This window comes from Enhydra lutris, unplaced genomic scaffold (genome assembly GCF_002288905.1).
Source record: "Enhydra lutris kenyoni isolate GAN:26980312 unplaced genomic scaffold, ASM228890v2 scaffoldscaffold33, whole genome shotgun sequence".
In the NCBI taxonomy this organism is placed as follows: Eukaryota; Metazoa; Chordata; class Mammalia; order Carnivora; family Mustelidae; genus Enhydra; species Enhydra lutris.
Genome location: NW_019154117.1, coordinates 2,482,721 through 2,489,188, shown reverse-complemented (window position 1 = coordinate 2,489,188; position 6,468 = coordinate 2,482,721).

Below are 6,468 nucleotides of genomic sequence, written 5' to 3'. Positions count from 1 at the left end.
TGGGTGGCGTGTCCGGAACTCCTTCAAGAGACCATAGAATTTGTGGGTGCAGAGTGAGGGCCTCGGGAAGTACAAAACCCAAGAAATGTCATTTAAATATCTTACAGGCACAAAAGGCAAAAATGCCAAATGCAGAGAAGTTCAGCCACTGTCTTCAGGGCCGACCGGAGAGCAGTATGGATAACGCCTAACCTGAGTCCTGCAAACGTGGGCTGGGTGGCCCTTTGGCCAGAAACGTTTCCCCCCCGTTTTGAGGAGGGTCACAACGGGTTTCTGGAGCTGAGGGATCAGCACTGCTCGGGAAGGGTGTTCTGGCCCTGCTCCGCGGTCTGCTGGGCGAGCACACTTTACTCCAGGGAGATTTCAACGTGGGTGCGCGCCCGAGGGCCCAAAGTGAACCCAGTGTTAGTATTCTTGTGCATATCTGGTATTTTAAGTATTTTTTTTTAAAAGTATAAGGATTTGGGGCACAACAGTCTTATGATTTCAATTTAAAGCATGTAAATAACTGAATGGACTTTTTTTTTAATTTTAAAAGGAAATCTTTCTCTTCATAAACATTATCAGTCCACTTGGAAGCTCCTGCAATGTATGAATTTGTGACGGTTACTAACCGCTTGGGACCGTTTTTGTTCCTTCATTACACAACAAAAGCTCTTACAGAGGAAATCTAGTATTTTGCGAAATGCTGAGGGAACTTCAGTTGTCTCAAAGCCCCTCCTTAAAACGGATGCAAATGTTTGTTAGACACAGGGAGTAGTAAGAATTATAAGTTTAAGTTGGAGAACTAGGTTTTGACATTTTTTTTAAAGATTTTATTTATTTATTTGACAGACGGAGATCACAAGTAGGCAGAGAGGCAGGCAGAGAGAGAGGGGGAAGCAGGCTCCCCCCTGAGCAGAGAGCCCGATGCGGGGCTCTATCCCAGGACCCTAAGATCATGACTTGAGCCAAAGGCAGAGGCTTAACCCACTGAGCCACCCAGGCGCCATGGTTTTGACATTTTTAAAATTCATAACTTCGTATTCATCCCTTCGTAAAGTAAATACTGATTTAAAAAACAAAGGTTGCCCCACGAAGTAGCTTGAGTATGGGGAGCCTCTGTCAAGGATATCCCACACTGTGCTTTGAAGACAGAAGTACTCTGGAGCTTAGCAGGAGTGGTCCCTGAGCCATGGAGGGGAGCTCGTTGTACACAAATCCCTGGCATTCCTTGTGTATTTTTTTTTTCCTTAAAGATATTATTTATTTATTTGTTAGAGAGGGAGAGACAGAGCACAAGCAAGGGGAGCAGCAGGCTCAGGGAGAAGCAGATTCACCAGTGAGCAGGGAGCCAGATGCAGGGGTGGATCCTGGGACCCTAGGATCATGACCTGAGCCAAAGGCAGACGCTTAACTGACTGAGCCTGCCAGGCGCCCCGTCCACATACTGATGTGCAGCAGTGTATACAGACACTCCCGTGAAGCACATTTGCACGTGGGGGATGCGCAGGGCTTTTAGCGGCCCGATCACACATGTTTGAAATTCACCTGTTTTGAGCATGCGAATGCCCCTGCCTTGATGGAGGAGTGTCAGAAGAGCTGAAGAGAACAAAATTCTTGCCTTTTGGTGGGCAAAGTAGGCTTCGGAGGTCTCAGGGTAGAGGGTGTAGTTTGAGACAGAAACAGGAAGCCTAGGAGCCAGGTTTGAGGCTCAAACTCCAGTTCCTAAGGACACTCAGATTTGCGAATGTTGGGGGAGAAAATGAGGTCAGCCCTGCTCTCCCCAGATCAAGAAGCTCTCCTCCTCCCAGGCCCAGAGTCCGCTGATGCCAGGAAAGGGCCCAAGAGGACTTGGCACAGATCACGGCACAGGAGCCCCGTGGCCCCGGCTGTCTAGGTCCGCCCTTGTTCTGGCCATGGGCTGCATGACGGGGGCGACCCTGGGCCTGTGTCATCCACCAGAACGCAGGTCCTCACCTCCGCGTGTGCGCAGACTTCGCTCAGCCTGAGTCACGCTCACAGCAGGACGAGGCGTGGTGAGGACCAGGATCACCCTTGGTGGGCACTAACCTCACACACCCAAAATGAAGTCGGTAGCTGGGCTGGCAGGCACATTGTGAAAGTCACCTGTCACTCAGGGCCATTGTTTGCAAGCACTGGGGCTTCACATAGTTACTTTCTCCTATTGTATGTTAATTATCCCCATTTTTCAAATCAAAGAAAGCTTTGGAGGCAAATAGGGCCAGGGGAAGAGGGTGCTGGGCTCTGTTTCTAAACACACACACACACACACACACACACACACACACACACACACGCTCGTGACCGTCAGGAAAGTGTGTTTTGGATTTCTAGGGTAGTCATCTCGGAATGATACGGACTAATATTTAAACATGATAGAGGATGAATGTAAATGGTTTTGGGTATTTGACGATGAAAGCCACATTAAAAACATGGGGAAATGTTTATAGACAAAGTCAAAATTAATCTTTTCTACTGCTTAAAGTTATATCGTATCATTCTAACGTCCTAAAGAACCCAAAAAAGAAAAGTTTCTGACTGTGAGAGGAAAAAAAGCATTATTTCATTATAGGGAAGGTCTTTCCAAACATGGTAAAAAATATGAAGAGGCAACGTAACAGCACCAAATCCGCTTGTATAAAGTTTTTAAACCTTTGCAGGAAAAACAAAACAAACAAAACAAAAACCAAAAAACAAAACCACTAGAAATGAAATAAGAAGCCCAACAAGGGGCACCTGGGTGGCTCAGTGGGTTAGAGCCTCTGCCTTCGGCTCAGGTCATGATCCCAGTGTCCTGGGATCGAGCCCCACATCGGGCTCTCTGCTCTGCAGGGAGCCTGCTTCCTCCTCTCTCTCTCTCTGCCTGCTTCTCTGCCTACTTGTGATCTCTGTCTGTCAAATAAATAAATAAAATCTAAAAAAAAAAAAAAAAAGAAGAAGCCCAACGAAAAATTGGGCAAAACTTTTGCCAGCATGTGATTAAGGCCTAATATTCTTCAATGTGCAAAGAGTTCCTATAAACAAAGGAGAAAAACAAAACGAAAACCCAAGTAGAAGAGTAGACCGAGGCCACAGACAATTCACAAGACCACAGCCATCAGTGACGTTTTTCTGTCTTATTCCTTCATGTAGCAGCTTGTGTTGAGGGAGAATTCACATAGCAAACAGCCCGCCCATTTAAAGTGTCCCGTGCGATGGCATTTGGTACAGTCACATAGCTGTGTGCCCATCATCACAACCATCCTGGGATGCTTTCCCTGACCCCTGCCTCCAGTCCTGGGTAACCGCTCATCTTTCCGACTCCATGGATTTGCCTATTCTGGGCATTTGTATAAATAGAAATATACCCTCTGTAGCCCTTTTGACAGTTGATGACATTCAATGTCTTTTCCGGGGCTTATTGGCCATCTGCTTCTTATTTTGGGAGAACTATCTATTCTGACCCATGGCCCCCTCTTAATTGTTTGTTGTTTTATTATCGTTCTTTATGTTGTGCTGTACACAAGTCCTTTTTCAAAAGGTGATTTTCAGATATTTTCTCCCATTGTGTGGGTTTTTTTTTTTTTAAGATTTTTATTTATTTATTTATTTGACAGAGAGCACAAGTAGGCAGAGAGGCAGGCAGAGAGAGAGGGGGAAGCAGGCTCCCTGCTGAGCAGAGAGCCCCATGCGGGGCTCGATCCCAGGACCCTGAGATCATGACCTGAGCTGAAGGTAGAGGCTTAACCCACTGAGTCACCCAGGCGCCTCTCTGTGGGTTTTCTTTACACATTTTTTAAAGGTTTTATTCATTTCTTTGAGAGAGAGAGAGAGAGCAAGATGGGGGGGTGGTGAGGGAGAGGGAGAAGCAAATTCACAGCTGATCACAAAGCCCAATGTGGGGCTCAATTCCATGACCTCGCGATTGAGACCTGAGCTGAAGGCAGGTCCCAACCATTGAGCCACCCAGGTGTCCCCCTTTACATATTTTTGATGGCATTCTTTGGAGCTCAAGTTTTAATTTCAGTGATCAATAGTTTACCTATTTTTCCGTTGACTGTTTATGCTCTAGGGGTTGTATTTAAGAAACCACTGTTCTTTTTTTTTTTTTAAGATTTTATTTATTTATTTGACAGACAGAGATCACAAGTAGGCAGAGAAGCAGGCAGAGAGAGAGAGAGGAGGAAGCAGGCTCCCTGCAGAGCAGAGAGCCCGATGTGGGGCTCGATCCCAGGACCCTGAGACCATGACCTGAGCTGAAGGCAAAGGCTTAACCCACTGAGCCACCCAGGCGCCCAAGAAACCACTGTTCTAACCCAAGCTCACAAAGATTTACATCTGTATTGTCTCCTAGCACTCTATAGTTCTTACATTTAGGTCTTTGACACGTTTTGAGTCAATACTTAACACACAGTGTGAAGTGGGGGAAGCAGTTCCAACCTCATTTTTTTTTTAAGATTTTATTTATTTGACAGAGAGAGATCACAAGTAGGCAGAGAGGCAGGCAGAGAGAGAGAGGAGGAAGCAGGCTCCCCTTGGAGCAGAGAGCCTGATGCGGGGCTCGATCCCAGAACCCTGAGATCATGACCTGAGCTGAAGGCAGAGGCTTAACCCACTGAGCCACCCAGGAGCCCCCCAACCTCATTTTTAACATATGAATATACACTTCTCCCAGCACCATTTGTTGAAAAGACTGGCATCCCATTACACTGTCTTGGATAATCAATTGATTTCCCCGTGGAAAATCGATTGATTATAAATATGAGTGTTTATTTCTGGGCTGTTTTCGTGCCTCCGCCTGTAGCTCTGTTCCTAAGGTGGTCCCATCTCTTTGTTACCTTGGGAGGCTCAACAATTGAGAAGCATGATTCCTCACGCTCTACTCTTTTTTTTCAGTATTGCTTTGGCTATCCCGGATCCCTTACATTTGTACACAAATTTGAGGATCAGCCCGTCAATTTTTGAAAAAAAAAAAAAAAATCAGCTGGGATTTCGAGAGAGATTGCCCTGAACCCGAAGAGCCATCTGGGAGGTACTGTAAGCACGAAGTCTTTTAGTCTGTGACTCAGTTCTTTCTTCTCAACACTGTTTGGAGGTTTTCAGGGTATGAACTTTGCACTTCTTTTATTAATTTTGTTCCTGTTTTATTCTTTTGAAAACTTTTTTTTTAAGATTTATTTATTTATTTGACAGATCACAAGTGGGCAGAGAGGCAGGCAGAGAGAGAGGAGGAAGCAGGCTCCCCGCTGACCAGAGAGCCCGATTCGGGGCTCGAACCCTGGACCCTAAGACCATGACCTGAAAAGGCAGAGGTCACCCACTGAGCCACCCAGGCACCCGTTTTGTTTTTTAGATCCTACATATAAATGAAATCATACGGCATTTTTCTTTGACTTATTATAATACCCTCTAGGTCCATCCATGTTGTAGGAATGGTTTCCTCAATCTCACTTTTAGTTTGCTCATTGCTACTATACTTTAAAACTGTTGTACCCGAGTTTTCGCGTCCCAGAGACCACCAAGGAGCCAACACCAATGCAATCACACGAGGGTTTATTCAACAAGCTTAAGCTTGCGCCCAAGTATACCCGACACAGCGGAGCAGGGACTTGGACCCCGAGGTGACATGCTTAAGCTTGGGCCCAAATACACCCGACGCAGTGGAGTAGGGACTTGGACCCCAAGCTTAGTTAAGGCAGGGGTATTTATGGGTTCCTGTTATTAAAGCAGGGTGGGGATTCCTTTACTAAAGCAGGGGGGTGCTTCCTGTTTACTAAAGCAGGGTGGGGCTTCTTAGAACTAAAGTAAAGTAGGGGAAAGTTCTGCCCTTGGGCACAGGGGTCTGAGATGGCTGCCGGAGCTAAGATGGCTATACTTATGCTAAGGTTAGACCTGAGGTGGGATGGCCTTAGTTTTTCTTGGCCTCCACAAAAACCACAATTGATTTTTGTATATTGATCTTATATTCTGCAACCTTGCTAGATTCGTTTATGACTTCTAATAGTTTATAGTGGATTCCCTAGGACCAAGTGACTTTTAAACATATGAAAAGAGACCAGTTTCTCTTATGATGAGAGAAATGCAAGTGTAAACTATCATGGGTATGGTTTTGTTCACCTAATAAATTGGCAGATATCTGAAATTCTATCACTGCATAGGTGTTTTATCTGGTAACACATATACTTCGTTCATAGATCCCACTTCTAGGGGTGTAGCCTATAGCAGCTGTCTTCCGGTCTGTGCACAGGGTCCCTGGGACACGTATATAATATTGAAGGAGTATGTGATAAGCAGGCGTGTCATTGTTTCATTCCATTTATATAAAGGTCAAACACAGGAAAAACTAATCTGCTGAGAGAAATCAGCACAATTTTATTATCCTCGTAACATTTAATCAAAATTCTTCAGGTTTGTTTTTTTTTTAATGATGAGAATTTCCTCCCTCTCAACCTGACCATTGTGCCATCCAACAAAGCAGTAAACCCC